This window comes from Dipodomys ordii, unplaced genomic scaffold (assembly GCF_000151885.1).
Source record: "Dipodomys ordii isolate 6190 unplaced genomic scaffold, Dord_2.0 Scaffold27, whole genome shotgun sequence".
Lineage (NCBI taxonomy): Eukaryota > Metazoa > Chordata > Mammalia > Rodentia > Heteromyidae > Dipodomys > Dipodomys ordii.
Window position 1 is genome coordinate 12,171,905 of NW_012267243.1, and position 17,396 is coordinate 12,189,300.

The window sequence follows — 17,396 nt, forward strand, 5'->3', positions numbered from 1 at the left end:
TGAACTCTGGGCCTGGGCGCTGTCCCTCAGCTCTTCAGCTCAAGGCAAGCGCTCTACCACTTGAGCTACAGCGCCACTTCCGGTTTTCTGGTGGTTTATTCGAGATAGGAGTCTCACGGTCTCTCCTGCCCGAGCTGGCTTTGAACCGAGATCCTCAGATCTCAGCCTCCTGAGTAGCTAGGATTACAGGCGTGAGCCACCAGCGCCCGGCTTGGTTTAAATTTCTTAATCAACACACTTTAGTGAGGGATTCATAAACAAGTATTGGTTCACCCAGTGTTTCTTGTTTCTTGACAGCCTGGGTGTGTCTGACTTTTGGTTGGAACCAGTGACACTATCCAGGTATCTAGAATCTTCCCAAACATCTTTGAAAGTCATGAGGACTGCTGCTTTTTACCTGTAGATTGTCCATTCAGAATGTTGATCCTGTGGTGTTTGACACATATACACTGTGTGTGTGTGTGTGTGTGTGTGTGTGTGTGTATGAGTTTGTAGGAGATAGAGACAGAGAGAGAGAGAGAGAGACAGAGAGAGACAGAGAAAGACAGAGAGATGGGGGAGGGAATTATGCAACCTTTCCCTGTGCTTTCTTTTTATAAATATTTATTTATTTATTTTATTGTGAAAATACCATACAGAGGGGTTACAATTACGTGGGCAAGGTAATGAGTCCATGTCTTATCAAGCATTGTTGCCTCCTCCTTTGTTTCCCCTTCCCATCCCTTTCCCTGCGCTTTCTTGCTCTGTACTTTCAAAGGAAGATTTCTTCATTGTATCCTTCTACTAGCAATCTTCTGAACGTGAATATGAGAAAATTACTCTTTCTGGGGAAAAATATTGCTGCGCATCTTGACATTTTTGGCAACTCGTTTTCTCCTTGTAATGGGAAGTTTTGATAAAGTGAATGATCTCCTGTGCGGGATTGTTTTCTTTGACACTTCTCTGTACCTACCATTCTCGAGGTTTTCTATTGAACCATTATTTTCTCTGTTACTTCACAAGTTGTAATTGCTTTGCTATCAGAGAGGGAAAGGTGGGTTCATTTTACCCTTTTCTCATTGAGTGTCGTGGTGAATGGAGTGTAGCCCTCTTCATTACCGCAGCTTTGTTCTGTTCAGTTTTTAATGATAATTACCCTTGTCATTCCTTGTAATAGAAGCTATTGAAATCTTCTGTAAGAGAAGGGAGAGATGAGCAAGTCAGAATATATTTTCAAAATGAGTTGATAAGGAAATTTCATGTTTCATTTCAAACCACTAATTAAATGACAAGGGGCTCCTGAAGTGGAATAAACAAAGAATGGACAAGTGACACTAGAATAACCCGTTCAGGGGCAAGCCACGCGAGCACGTTTATTGGGGACAGAGACCATGGGAACTGGACATTCATTCTCCTGCCCTCAATTTATAATCCTTTCAGACACTTTAATTCTTTGTCCATTAAAAACATAAATGGGTGCTTGCTACTTGTCTCTCTCTTCTTACAAGACCAACCTTCTTTCTATTTTTGTTTTCTAGATTTGGTTTATGTCCAGGATGGTTAAATTGACCCTGTTCAAGGTTGAACACCTGTAAGGTAAAAGCTCCGCACTGCCCTCTTCTGTCAAGAAGAGGAATTGCCTGGGGAACCAATCTCATCAAATAAGGTTAAACCTGCAGGAATCCCTCAGTGGGAAATGGTTCTGTGCCTGGGTGATAAAGTCACTCTGGGAAGTAGGTAAAGAAAGCAAGTAGTGTGTTTCCTGCCCAGGATCATCATACATGAATTCCTAAGGAAATGAGGGCCATGTGAAAAATAAGTCCTATTTTATCCCCTTTTATTTTACATTTATGACTGTCTGCCTAAATGCCACGGCTGTTGCTAAGTTGCAAACTAATCCAGTCCCACAGTCTCGATTTAGAAAAGAGGTTGGGGGGTTGGGAAGGTGGCTCAGTGGTAGAGTGCTTGCCTTGCATGAATGAGGCCCTGGGTTTGATTCCTCAGCACCACATAAGCAAAAAGAAAAAAAGCTGGAAGTGGCGCTGTGGGTCAAGTGGTAGAGCGCTAGCCTTGAGTTGAAGAGCTGAGGGACAGCGCCCAGGCCCAGAGTTCAGGCCCCATGACTGCCCCCCCCCCCCCAAAAAAAAATAGAGGCTGGAACTATTCTTGCTTGCTGCTTTTGATGATTTTGGCCAAGATGAAAATAATTTGTCTTCCTAGTTCAGTGAAAAAAAGTTGTACTTAAGGAAAAAAACATTATTTTCCCCCAAACCAATAGAATCATCCTAAAATTTACACCACCATACAATGGAGAATATATGTATATATACATATGTGTATATACATATATATATATATATATACACACATATAAAATTAGAGTTCTAGCTGTATATCATTCCTCTTTCACAAAAATTAGATAATGGCCAGCTTGTTTTATTTCTAATTCTACTCACTTTTACCCATATATAATTTTGTAGAATGTCTAAGATATCTATCAGTTTTTCATACATATATTAGTCTTGCTTGTAAAGATAATGTCTTTAAAACTGTTTGATCACAACATTATCATTACATTATATATGATATCTACAATATATCATTAATTCCTAAATATCATCAAATAGCCAGCACAGAAGTTTTCTCTTCCTTTGATCTCATAGTCTGTACCTACTGAAACCTTGATGTATAGGTCAATCACTTAGCTTCTTGATGCAGTTATAGAAGGCTGCGGGTGTAATGTTAGACATTTTTAAAAAAAGAATATTATTTTATTCCACAGTGCAGGTCAAATCGGACGGTTCTCCTCTAGTCTGAAGTTGGTTTGTACCTCATGTTCTTCCACATTCTGAATCCTAACCAAGGTCTCTTGCCAGGATGGGTGATTGGGAAAGGATTTTACTCATCAGGGGAAAGTTTGGATCAAGTGAGTGATCTTTTTGCATAGAGGCGTTTTTCTTCATATATCTCTGTGTCCACCATTCTGTTCATTCTTGAATTATTATGTTTCCCCTTATTACCTTACTAGTACTAACTGCTTTCTAAACCGAACTGCTCATTGCCTTTCTCTGAGTGTGTGGGTAAAGAGAATATCTACTTGAGTCAGAAGAAGATTTTTCCCATTGGCTACTGAAGATTCCTTTAAAGCACAAGAGTTCCGCCTCCCACAAATGCTCTTCTCCATTCAAACTGATGTGTCAAACTGTTTGCTCAGAGGGCAGTCCTGTCATGGTGAATAATTGCCATGGTGAATAATACTCCATCACCTAATACTCTAGCATAGAGACTAATAGAGGCTCTCAATTTCTGTTAAATAAAGGCATTCAGTGCATATCTTCTGTTTCCATGGTATTTAGAGTCAGATGACATAGCTTACTTTTACAGTGATGGGCCCTAGAATTCTTGTCTTTTCACTTTAGCTCTTAATCTTGCCTCAGTCTGGGTCACTGGATTCTTCCAGCGTGTGTAATGGTGATGAAAGCGCATCTGGAGATGGTTCACAGCAGGAAACATGTGGACGCAGCCAATGCCCAGTTTCCCGGCAGAGCCACTGTCATTGCCGTTGCCCGAGGCAGATTCCTACTTTGGGGTGTACCTGGTCACGCTTCGTGTTTGGCTTGCAGGCTTCCTCCAGCTTGCTGCTTCTCTGGAAAACAGAGAGGACTAAGAGTCCTAAGCCCACTGGTCAAACAGCACCATAGTGTGGCTACTAATTCTTGTCTCAAGCTCAGATAGTCTCCATGTTACAGATACCTAGGGGGAAGACTGAGGGGGAAGACCATCCATTCCTCCAGAATGGATGAAATGGTAATACAGTATTTGAGACCAGACTTTTGCTCTTCTAATTCTTTAACATGATTGCCATGGTTTTATAGTACTGTAGAAGATTGAGCAGTAACTTTTGAGGCTATTTAATTGACTTGGTGATACTACATTATTACTCATCATGACACTTAATAGTGGTTGTGTGTGTGTGTGCGTGTGTGTGTGTGTGTGTGTGTGTGTGTGTGTGTGTGTGTGTGCCACTCTGAGATCTTTTGCTGTTGCTTTGTTTTCACTGGCACTTGACCATTTGAGGTGTGGCTTTATCTCTGGCTTTTTGCTGGTTAATTGGAGGTAAAAATCACAGATTTGTCTACCATAGCTGGCTCTGAACTATGATCTTCAGATCTTAGTCTCCTGACTATGTTAAATGATAGGCGTGGGCACCAGCACCTGGCCTCCTTAATTGATTTCCTTAAAGGTATGGTGTTTATTAAAATTTTAAATGAACAGTTTTCATTGTGACATTTCCACACACATGCACAATGTATTCTGATCAGCCACCCCACTCCATTGTCTCCTCACTATTGTCTTCTAAGTCAAATTTCTCCCTTTTCCCCAGTAAGAATGAGCTATTAAGTGAGGCGCTTATGCCTTTGAAGCTTTTACCCTTTGTAGCGCTCTGCTGTCTTTTAGAACTTATCATGTCCACCCTCTTCTCGATTTCTTCTTTGCAGGACTTCGCACGTAGACTACAAACAAAAGATTTTTTCTTGAACTGAACCTACATCCGAATGCTTGTTTCTTTATTCTGTTTTTGCCTTATCTTTTCCATCTAATTGTCTACCCAAAGCTTCTTGAAAGCACATCAAAGTAGATTCAAAGTAGTCAATTAACAACTTATTAAATAAAAATGAACAGGCCAAAGAATAGTCTGTACTAAATTTATGGTGACTAAATGAGAATCTATATAATATAATGGAAAGAAATGGTTTGGAGCCCAAAATGAGCTATGATAGGAAATAAGAGAACATGGTTATTTGAGTAAATGACCTTAACACTCTGAAGGTTGTTGCCTTTATTTTAATTTGTTTCCTTTCTCTTAAGGAGTGGGTGAAAAATTCAATGCAAAATATGAAAATATGGATTCATTCAGACCAATCAGCCTGTACACTGTCATTTTCTCTTTCTTACTGGTTAGCCTGCATCCCAAAACAAAGCCTTTACTCCTGCCTAAACTGTGTGGACATAATTGAATATTTGACATGTGTTTCCAGATATGCATATATCCTTGTCAATTATAGAGTGTCGTTCTGTATCACTTAGGGTTGGTCCGTGTGATTGTTCTGACGAATATGCCTAGGAGACGTAACTATATTTGGGTCTAATTCCTGAGAGGCCTTGCTGGTTCTCATTTTTACTACTCCATAGACAGGCAGCTGCTCATCCCAAGAGGAAGGGAGTTGCTGGTTTGGGGCTGGTGATGATGACAATATCTTATTTCTGGAGGTATTTTGTTTGCTGCTCTGCTTTTGGATATCAATAAATGAAACATGATTTGTCAGTCTATAACATGGGTTTTGTATAGATATCAAGGTTTCATAAGTTTGAACTTGATTAAGAATCTATTAAAAGTACCGATTCTTTTGCCTTGTCTAGAGATTTTGGGGGCCTAGTCACATATACCCTGAAGGGTATGGAGAGTGATTTAAATGAATCACAAAGAAGCATGCTGTTTATGATATAATGTGATAAATATATAGATAGCCAGCATTTATCTTTCTTTCACTAGTCTGTTGATCTTGCTCATGTATCTTGAACATATTAGCTTCAAACCATGTAACTGATACTTTTAGGAACACATTCCCTCTTGGAGATGTAGCAGGGATGGCTTGCTTAGGTGGTAGTTCACCAATGATCTCTACCTCTACCTCTACCTCGGGAGTTTATCTGCTTCAAATTCTTCTCTGTACCAGAGAAATCTTTTCTTCTAGCCTCTGAATGATCAGCTTTTAAGGCTCTAAGCCAAGCCTGGGTTTTCTGGCCCGCTGGTTCAAATGAACATTGCTGGTCTCTGTGTATATAAAACAGAAGGTGAGTCCACGAAACGAGGCCTTTCCCTTCTACGCATCTGCTTGCCACCGAACCTGTGACTCAGAGGACTGATGGCTTCTGATGGAATACATTTGCTGTCTGGGAGAAAGTAATACCTGTTTTGGTAATGATCACAAACATCTATAGAAAAAAATGGCTTTTCAGATTTCTAGCTGGTTAACCAACAAGGATCGAGAGACTGGGTAGTTTTGATCACAGGAAACTAGACAAGAAATATTAAGAAGTCACGACCATTTCATAGGACTGGGATAGCAGTATGTTTACTGGAAGTCACTATGGAGACTTTCAGGAAAGAGAATTATGTGATCTCCTGGACCTATTCATCCTTTTAGGGAAAGAAGACTCATGTATAATGTATTTCTTATAATTAGGGTTTCTATTTTGCTAAACAGTGCTGCATCTAGTTCTTAAAAATTCAAAGTTGAAGGCTAAGAAATAGCTTCTAGGAATATATTATTGTAATTATTATTATTGGAAAGCAAGTGCTGTTACACTTGAGAGCCCCAGCCCTTAATTAATATCTTCTTTTTTTTTTGGTGCTGGTACTAGGGTTTGAACTCAGCTTGGTTTCTGTCCCTTAACTTTTTGTTCAAAGCTAGTGCTCTACCATTTGAGCTACAGTTCTTTTTATGGCACATTATTATTATTATTATTAATTATTTTGCTAGGAAAAGAAGACTCTCACAGACTGACTTTTCTTCCTGGGCTGGCTTTGAACCTTGATCTTCAGATATCAGCCTCCTGAGGATTACAGGTTGGTCCTAAAATACCTGTGATGACATGGGCAGGAATTTGTTCAGTAAATACACTGACTAGCAATTATACATCTATAGAATGGAGTTTGGAAATGTTCTTTGCCTGGGAAGAATATGGGGTGTTTGGAGGGAGCAGTTGTCATTTCTAAAGGTCTCCTTAGTGAATGCCACATAGCTTTGCTGTGTATTCAGTCGCACGTGTCTCTGTATGTACACAGTGGACGGGTATTTGCACTCACTTCACTCCAAAACAGTAAACACAAAACAAAACAAGAAAAAAATCTTTTAATGTTGTGTAACACTGAACTTAAATATATATATATATATATATTTATTATCTTTAAGTTGTTGTACGGAGGGATTACCACTGAGCACTTTGGTTTGTAAGTACAGTGCACCTTGCTCCATATTGTCTTTCATTATTCTCAACCCAACGCACGCCCGCAGGGTTCCCAGTTGCATAGGCTATGCATGGAATATTATGACCGCATTGATCTTTTTGTAGAGTTCATTTCCTTGTCCATGACCAGAGTTTCGATTGCCAGACTCCTTCACACTTGAATGTTCTGTGACTTTTAAGGTTTGGCTGTGGTTTTGTTTTTCTTTTCCTTTTCCCACCTGGACATTGGAATGATAATTTTGTAGTTTCTGAGAAGAAAGCCCAGTCCATTCTTCTTTTTTTTTTTTTTGAAGGTTGGAGCATTTCTTTTGTTATTTTTCTTTTTTGTTTCAATTGGAGAGTGCCATATATCAAATTCTTTTCCTCAGCACTTGAGAGTTTTTTTTTTCATCTTTTCTGATCAAATCATTGGTTGTCTGCTTATTTAGGACAATGGTGTGTGTGTGTGTGTGTGTGTGTACTAGGGCGCTGGGCACTGTTTCTTAGCTTTTATGCTCAAGGCTAGTGTTCTAGCACTTGAGCCGCAGCTGATTTTCAGGCTTTCTAGTGGTTAATTGGAGATTGTCTCACAGACTTCATTGTCCTGACTGGATTCACTTGGCAACGATCAGCTCTCTTGGGTAGCTAAGATCACACGTGTGAGCCATTGGTGCCTGGCTTAGGACTATATTTTTCTCACATACACAATGAAGATTTTGAGATGGAAGTAGCTATGATTTTTGAGTTTTGCTTTTTAGCTACACTGTCAACTCATTAAAATATTCTCTATTCAGTCAGGCCCCCAGGAGCACCAGATTGCTTAATAAATATGATTTGATAGTGATTAAAATGACGTTTTCCAGCAAGCCATCAAGGTCCCTGCCAAGTGCTAATCTTCATGTTTATATACTGTCACTTACTTAAAGCACTGCATCCTTTATGAGCTATCTCTTAAAGTTGGTGTCAGTGTCAACTGCTGTTGAGACATCCCTTGACGTTATTTTTAAAATGTAACAATAGAATAGATAGCTGAATGCACTCAGGGATCTCATTTTGTTGGAGAAATGGGAAATCAAATATATTAGCTATCTAAAAGGAGTTCTCACCAGGGATATCTGGCTTTCTCATTGTGTTTAGTTTATTTTTTATTTTTTCTGTGATGCGAGTAAAAGAAGCAGGATCATGCATGTTTTATTGCTCTCTGTCTTTCATCCTGGGGACTGAACTCAAGGTCTTACGCTTTCTAGGCAGATAGACTACCAGTTGATTCACACCTGTAGGCCCTTTGCTTTAGTTATTTTTCCAGTGGGTCTTGAATTTTTACCCAGGCTTGCCAGACCACAGTCTTACAGCTTCCTGCTTCCTGTGTGGCTGGGATAACAAGCACTCTTTGGTTGAGTTGGAGACTTGTAAACTTTTTGACCCCTGATCCTCCAAATCTCTACCTTCCAAGGAGCTAGGATTACAGGTGGGAGCCACTTCCCTGGGCTTGATTTAGCTGTTATTTGGCCAGATTTTATTCAAAATAAAATTGGGCATCAAGAATTATAATCTAACAAAAATTGTTAGTATATTGCTTGATATTAGTCGCTCAAATGTTTGTTATAAAGTATATGCTATTGGTTTATTAACTGCAAAATACTTCCATGTCCTTGATCGTTTAGTGCGGAGTTAAACTACAGCCCATGATTCATTCACACATTGCCACAGCCTGTTGTTTTTCAAACAGGTTCTGAGCAGTGTTGGTGCATACAGAGTTGTTTGTCTTTGAAATGCCTGTAGTAGGAGCTTTTAAGGCCCTACCGGCAGACTTGAATATGATCCACAAAGACCAGTTTTATTACCTAGCCTTCACAGAAAAAGTCTGTTGACTCACGCTTAAAGTTAAGTTGAATCAGTGTTCCCTTAGTGTAGCTGGTTGGGGGGTGTTCACTCATTTTGGTAATTATATTCAGGAAAGCTAGTTTTAAAAATTGTATTTACTTTACATTTTTGTACCCTTGAGCACGTGCTGTACTTCTTTATTAAATTAATTTTCATCTGAGGATTTAAGTTTATCCAGTAGTCATTCATTAACCTATGTGTTGGGTTACCACCTGAAGGTTTGGGACAAGTGGCAGAGGACTCTACACAGAATCGTATGTGTAGGTTCTGTGGTGTGTGTGTGTGTGTGTGTGTGTGTGTGTGTGCACAAAAGAGAAAGAGAGAGGGTACAGATGTTTTTCTTTGAGTTTCTTTGCATTTATTTTCAGTATTTATGTTGATTATTTTACCTGCTTAGTTTGCTTTCTGTATGCTGCCTCAGTCAACATTTGTGGACATAATTGGCATTTACCGAATACATATTTCTATTTACTTGTTTTATTCCATATGTTTTAATTGGGATATTAAATGTTTCTCTAAAGGTCAATGTGCTGGCCAGTGCTGGTAGCTTATACTTATACTTGTAATTCTAGTTACTTAGGAGGCTGAGATCTGAGCATCATGGTTCAAAGCCAATCTGGGCAATAAAATCTGCAAAACTCTTAATCTCTAATTATCCTTCAAAAAGCAGGTGGAGCTGTGGCTCTTATAGAACATTAGCCTTGAGCAAAATCTCAGGGATAGCTCAAAGGCCCTGAGTTCAAGCCTCAGGACTAGCACACACACACACACACACACACACAAGCTCAACATGTTAATGGCTTATTTTCTGTAAATGTACTATTGGGAAATGGTGGAACTCTCAAGAGGTGGAACCTCGGGGTAGGTGTTCAGGTTAGTAAGAGGGCAAGGGAAGCGTGGGACCCCAAATAGGAGGTGAGCTGCTTCGTGCAGCCAGGAGCTCCTCATCACAATGTAATGTCCTTTCATAAGAGGACCACCTGATCAGGGACTGAAACCTCCAACTCTATTCATACACAGATCCCAGGCATTTATTACAGTGACAGAAAGCTGATATCAGGAATGTCAGAGAGCCTATAAGGACAAGAGAAGCTCTCCCAGACTCATTTCCAGTAGCCCTTCTTTTAGCCATTTAAAAAATGTTTACAATGAGATGTACAAGACACTATGTTGAAAATGAACTTTACAACTTCGGGGTGGGGTGGGGTGAAGGGAGGCATTGGGGAGGTGGAGAGAAGGGATGGTGGAAAAAACCAAGGAGGGGTAGCAATGCGCGATAGGAAATGCACTCATTACCTTACTCATGTAACTGTCACCCCTGTACAGTATCTTTACATAAAAATATATTTAAAGTGTTTCTCAAAGTTCTCTAAATAACATGTATAAACCATTGTTTCTTGATTTAGTAACCATGGGCAGTTTCCACTTTCATTTGTGAAGGGTGAGGTTTTGGTTCCTCTCTGGCTCTTAAAACATCGATAGGTACGTTATTATTTTAACTCTATAATTGGTTCTCTTCATAACTTTTGAAAGTATATCAACCATTCTTTTTCTTCTGCTTCTTACTTTGTCAAGTGGTTGATTTTTCTCTAAGTTGAAAAGTTTGTGCCTCTGGCCTTTCCTCTGTCACTTCTTTGTTTTCCTCTTCACTTTCCTTCAATTTAATTTCTTTTACGTTGTCAAAGTTGACAACATTTACCTTCTATTCTTCAATTACAACTTTACTGTCTGTACTTTCCGACTGTGTTTTGCCCTGGAGGCGAAAATAATCAATCTTTACATTACTATTAGTGTTTTTTTTTTTTTTTACTGCCAAGACCTGTGGCATGCTATAATGCGATTTCTTTCTCTGCATTGTTACATGCCCTCAAGCCACTTATTAGTGTAAAAGAGATTATTCAAAGTTATTTTCCATCTATATGTTGTATTAAAAAATATTTAGCAGTCAGAGACAGACACTGGTAGCTCAGGCCTGCAATCCCAGCTACAGGGGAGGCTAAGGATTGCGGTTCAAGACCAGCCTGGGCAGATAAGTCTGTGAAACTCTTATCTCAATGTCTCAATGCAGAGAAGCTAGGTTGCTGTCTGCGGGGGGAGACCCTGTCCTAAAAATAACCAGTGAAAAACAGGGCTGGGGGCACAGTTCAATGCTACCAGACTAGCTAACTAAGTGCTGAGTTTAAGCCCAGGTACCACCAAATGAACCAACCAACCAAACATACAAAACCCAGTACTCTCCTACTCTTTTCTTAAGCTCTTTTTGGACAGTGCCAGGGTACACAGCATGTCTTGTGTCAAGATGTCTGGATTAGGCCTGAGAAACAGCTCTTCTGATTTGGTGTGTACATGGTACTGTTGGATTCCTTGTTCTGTCATCCTGAAATCTACAAAAGACTTCACCTTATGGATGTCTTATAGGTTCTCAGCATTTTCAGGAAATTATGTCTTAGGTCATTTTTAACTTCCATTCAGTGAGTTTCAAATAAGAGCTAAAGTGATCATAAGCTTGATGACTTTGACTTCAGATCTCACTGTAAATTTTCTTTTAGACACCCAAAGTACATCAGATTACTCTGTACATCTAGATTTTCTTTTCTTTTAATTAATTATTATTAATAATATAATTATTATTATCTGTTGGGTTGGTCCTGGGGTGTGAGTTCAGGGCTTGGGTGCTGTCTCTGACCTTTTTTGCTCAATGCTAGCACTCTACCACTTGAGCCTGAGCGCTACTTTCAGCTTTTTTGATGGTTAATTGGAGATAAGCATCTCACAGACTTTCCTGCCTGGTCTGACTTTGGACCATGATCCTCAGATCTCAGACTCCTGAGTAGCTAGGATTATAGATGTGAGCCCCAGGTACCTGGCTCCTTTTCTTTTTTGAAACAATACAACTGTTTCTCAAATATTTGGTGACAGCTCAGGTGCTTATGATGAAATGAATGCCCACTTTATTTTGCTTTCTAATTCCAGTTTTCTCAAGCCAGTTTTATTTTCATATATATATATATATTTATACAGAAATATATAAAAGTGTAAGATCTTATATAATTTTAACATGGAATTTATACTTACATTTATTTTTCCCTCTGTAGCAGCTATAGATTTCAAATGAATTCAAGAAATGATCAGTTTGTTTTTGTTTTTATTTATTTATTTTCAGGTACTAGGATTTGAACTCAGGGTCTTGTGTGAAGCTGCACTCTATGAGGCACCTCCAGCTTGGATTTTTTACTCATTTGCTTTATAATAAAACCAGGAATTAAAATTAAATGATTCCTCCTCCCCCCCATTTTGTTTGACATATAAGTACAATTTTAAAGAGAAGAATGGAATTTTTTCTGTACCTACCCTTTCTCATTATTTTGGAGATGGAGATCTTACATAATTTCCTGCTCAGGCTGGCTTTGAGTTGTGATTCTCCAGGCTCTTGAGTAGTTAGTATTACAGGTCTGAGTCATTAGGGTCTGGCCTTCGAGTTCTTCGAACACAGTAGGCTCACGCTTTTCTTTGTTCTCTTTTTTGCCATGGTCATTTGGTTATCTAATGTATTTCCTTTCTGACATAATTTTGTACTTACCTTTAACAGTTCTAAACTATGGACTGGATTGTATCCCCACACCAAGTTAAAACCCAAAGTGACTGTAAAATTTGGAAACAAAATTTTGGAGATGGGAATGGGAGGGGCTGACCTAATGTGATTATTATACTTACAAAAATTGAGATCAGAGAGTGTCCTTTCTATGAAGATATCCCCGGAGGCATAGACAAAGCAGCCATCTACAAATCAGGAAGGACATTCTCACACCAAGTGAATTCATTTGTGTTCTCATCTTCTAGACTCCAGAGCAGTGAGAAAATAAATTTCTATTTGTAGTGTGGTGTGACGCCACCCAGTCTGTGGTAGTTTGTTATGGTAACTACACGGAGGTAGATACTGCTTTGTTTACCATGACTTTGCTTCAGCCGTCTCTTGCATGGGTTCTGTATGCACTAGTATAAATGTTTTATTGAAGGGCTTGATTCTCCTTAGTCAGGAGTGGCTCTTCTCACAGTCTTGGAGCAAGGTGGTTTTTTTTTTTTTTAATTTCTCTTTTTTCACTCCATCTGGGGAGAGTCTATAGCTTTCTAGCCTTTTTCAGCTATGAAAAGGTTTTAAAGTGGGTTTTAAAAGTCTACCTAGTTCAGGGCTGGGAAGGTGGCTCAGTGGTAGAGTGCTTGCTTTGCCGGCATGAGGCCCACATAAGCAGAAAAGGCTGGAAGTGGCGCTGTGACTCAAGTGGTAGAGTCACTGTGACTCAAGTGGTAGAGCGCTCGCCTTGAGCTGAAGAGCTGAGGGACAATGCTCAGGCCCAGAGTTCAGGCCCCATGACTGACAACCCCCCCAAAAAACAACAAAAAGTCTACCAATCATACACTCAATTTTTCCATCCAATTCCAAGATTCTAGGCTGCTCAGGCTGCAGCTCTCATACCAGGACTAGGAAGGGGTAAAATCTGTAGTGTCTGCCTTTGCCTCCTGTGTGGGTTAGTCCTTCAGCATTATCAAGCTCCTGGCTTCCACAGGGTCAGGAGTGAGGGAGAGTGGGTGAGGGATGATGGGTAGGCTGACATGGCTAGCTCTGGGGTCATCTGGCCGCTGGTGTGTCTTGTTATTCCCAGTGACCCCGGCACCCTCCTCTCCCTTTTACTCTTCCCTCATGTGGGTCAGTGCACATCCCCTGGATAATCTCTTTTTAACCCTTCCTCTTTATCTCTGTTCCCAACAGAATACCGTAGATTCTTCTTGACGAGAAGCCTGGCCTAGTACTTAGCATTCTTAGATGAAGTCTTTCAAGGCATGTCATGAGTTGCTACTCTCCAGAGCCCCTGACAGCAGGAAACTTCCAACATGTCACCCCTAGGGTTTGAGTAAATGCTCTCCTTCTTCCTTGCTCTGTGATTTTTTTCCCTGTCATTGCTATTTGCCTTAAACACACTGCTATTTTGTGCTTCCACATGCACGAGGCAGACATGATTCTTTGCTTATTGAATTTCCCCCCCAAATTTATTTAGACATTTGTGTTAATTTCTCCCAAGAATATCTTGTATACTATTCTGGTAATAGCATGATAAAACTGACCTGTTCAGCAAGGGAACATCTGTTAGGAAGGAGCCATTTTCCTGCCTGCAGAAATCTCCAGGACTTCCGACTGGTTCTGTTGGCTAGGGAGGATGTTGCCGATGAGAGGCAGAAAGAATCACAGGATCCCACTCTCTGGCTTCTACATGCCCTTTACAGAACGTCTTAATGAGTCTCTAGCTTTCTCTTTTGTAGGTTGGAGGTGGGAAATGCATACGGATAGATTAATTCTGCCACCTGTACTGAGTCTGTTTGGAAAGGCAGTTTCTTATTTGTTATTGTCCTTTGTTTTGATACTTCAGTTGAAACTTTACAATTGTGTGCAAAATTTGTTTTGGCTGGTAAGATTTCTTTTGTCCCAGTTGCAGAAGTATAAATATAAGTGGAAAGGGAAAAGAGAGCTCCTTTCAATAGAAATTCAGACTCAAAGTGATTTAATTCATTTGCGTCCAGAAAAAAAAAAGAATATATATATCTAGTTTCACTGGGGCTGTTTTCCGACCAAACTTTTAGTCGCTTATGCCTTCTTCCCTATCAGATAACGATCATGTTTTATACCAATGTCCCTAGAAGATAGTAAAGCACATTATAATTGGTACTTTATAAATATTGATTGAGTGATTAGCTCTGAGCTGACTTGTTCATTGTTCAAGGGAGATTGATAGTAATCATCATTTGAAAAACAATTACTAAGGATCTGCGTGGATGATGAAATTTCAGAAAGAATAGAGTTGTATTACATGTGACTACTGGAAGATGAAGGCCCTATCCAAACGGGCAGAGAGGAATGGAAAAGATTGAGCAGCTTTACTGTTAGTGCTTCCATTTTAAATTTAGAATAAATAACTCTGGACTCACTTGGATGGCAGTGCTAATCCTGGAAGAAGCAGCTTACAAGCTGCCATGGAGTACAGCTTACAAAAACGCTTTTACTTCTCTCCTAAGATACTTTGGAGAATCACTTAACATCCTATTAAAGGCATAAGTCCATCTGTATTCTCTGCCCAAAAGGCCAAAAATCATGTGCTTTAAGTAGAACATTTCAGTTTAGGGCTATGTGTCTTCTATTGATGTAAAAATGGCAAGATTGACAGCTTCTTTGGATGACTGTGTGGAAGAATGTTATTTCCCATACCAATAAGACTTTTCTTTACTCCAAGATGAGATTGGCTTTGTAGTAGGTTCAAGCAGAAGTCCATGTTGACTTTCAGAAAATAAACTGTTATCTAAATCCAACTATTTGGAGCAGGTACAAATGCAACAGAGAAAATGACATTCTGTATAGTGCACTGGTATATTCAATTTGCTCTAGCTTGAAAAGTCTCCATGAAGAGCCAGCTTCAAACAATCTGATGGTATAAAGGATCAGAGGATGGATGAAGAGGAAAAATTACTTTCAGGGAAAGTGACTGAGGGAGAGAGACAGACACTGCTTGAAGGAGAGAAATAGATGAAGTACCTTTGTTGAAGAATGTCTAAACGCTCTGGGCACCTGTGGTTCATGCCTGTAGTTCTAACTATGGGAGAAACTGAGGTCTCAGAATTGCTGTTCAAAGCCAGCTTAAGCAGGATGGTCTATAAGACTCTTTTTTTTTTAAATTTTTTTTTTGGTCCGGTCGTGGGGCCTGAACTCTGGGCCTGGGCGTTGTCCCTCAGCTCTTCAGCTCAAGGCTAACACTCTACCACTTGAGCCACAGCGCCACTTCCGGCTTTTTTCTTTTTTCTTATGTGGTGCTGAGGAATCGAACCCAGGGCCTTGAGCATGCGAGGCAAGCGCTCTACCACTGAGCCACCTTCCCAGCCCCTCTATAAGATTCTTATCTCCAATTAACCATTCAAAAGCCAGAAGTAGAGCTGTGGCTCAAGTAGTAGAGCACCAGCCTTGAGTAGAAGAGCACAGGGATAGAGCTAAGGGCCTGAGTTCAAGCTCCAGTATTAGCGTGCATGTACACAGACAGACAGACAGACAGACACACACACATGCACACACGAATATCCAAATTGACATTGGTCACTCCAGCTTCTTGCCCCCACAGCATCCAAAGAACCGCAGCCCGGCAATCTGCTGTTTATGTAAATAGGGAAGTGTCAGTTAAGTACTCAGCATGCTCTTAAAGCATCTGCTCTTGTGAAACACTTGAAAATAATCATGCACTAACAGGAATAAAACAGCTGCGCATGAATCAATAGCCCCCACCCCCCGTGTGCCTGCAATAGATGTACAATCAACTCTGTAGAAATAGGCCTTTGGGGTATTTGGATCATTGGACAGACTATTGATTATGTATAATTTTACCATGAGCTGTTATTATTGAGCAGTATGGGATATACTGTTCTTGGAGTCCTAGGAGGAACCTCTATTCGTGGACGTGTTACTTAACGGCCCTTTACAATAACTCTTTTAAAGCAATATATAAGCAAAAATGACTCTCAAGGGAAGGTTTGAAGTACTAGGAGGTGATGTGTCTGAAAGTAATAGAGTCACACCATCAATCACTTCCCTCCCCCACATCTCCCACAGGACGTTGAATTCTATATTTTGTCCCCTGCCTTTGTTACTCCCTCCAATGGGGTTGGATTTTCTTATTTGTAGAGGCAAATTAGTTACCTGGGTTCCAAAGGCATTGCCTGTAAGAATCTAAATACTGCTTTGTGTTCATCCTGTCCTGTTAGTTCTTAGATTAAACCAAACGGCACTTTTCTATCCTTAGGCAGTAGAAAATGTGATTTAAAGAAAAAACTGCATCCATTCTTTCCTCACTGTATCTTTGTAGGTGTTGTTTCTGGAAATGCTCAGTCTTAAGAATGTTTTTTAAAAAGGAAACTAATAACCAATTGCTTCTATTCTGGTGAGTGTAGTTAACACTTGACAAAATATGAATCGATTCACACCCTCCACCTACTGGTGAGTCCTCGGGGGAGAACAGAAAAGGCCTTTTAGCTTTTCCCTCTTGAAGTCCAGTGGTGAAATGCTCTGATTGCTAGAGTTCTCTCGCAAGGTGCAGAGCCTGGCTGTTATACAGTATTCTGTCTAGATGCTATTTTTCTTGTGTTGAGAGAGCATTCCAAAATGTTTCAGCCTTTACCAGATTCAATCAGGCAAGCACTCAGAGCTGCTCAAGGGAGAGTTGTGCTTTTCAGCACTGAAGTGTGGAAAAGCAATCAGACACTGAATTATATGGTTGGCTTTCTTTGTCTTCATCTGTTTAAAGTACTTACCGAGTCCCAGTGAAATAACAGTGCTATGTTTAAAAGCCCTTGGAAAACCTCATTCATCATGAAGTTGGTACTGCAACCTGAACAAACAGCTCAAGGGCTGCCTCCACAAAAGGGCAGAACAGGCAATGTTTTGATGTTTTTGGAACTCATGCTGTGCACAAGATTTCGCTTTCCTTTGCCCC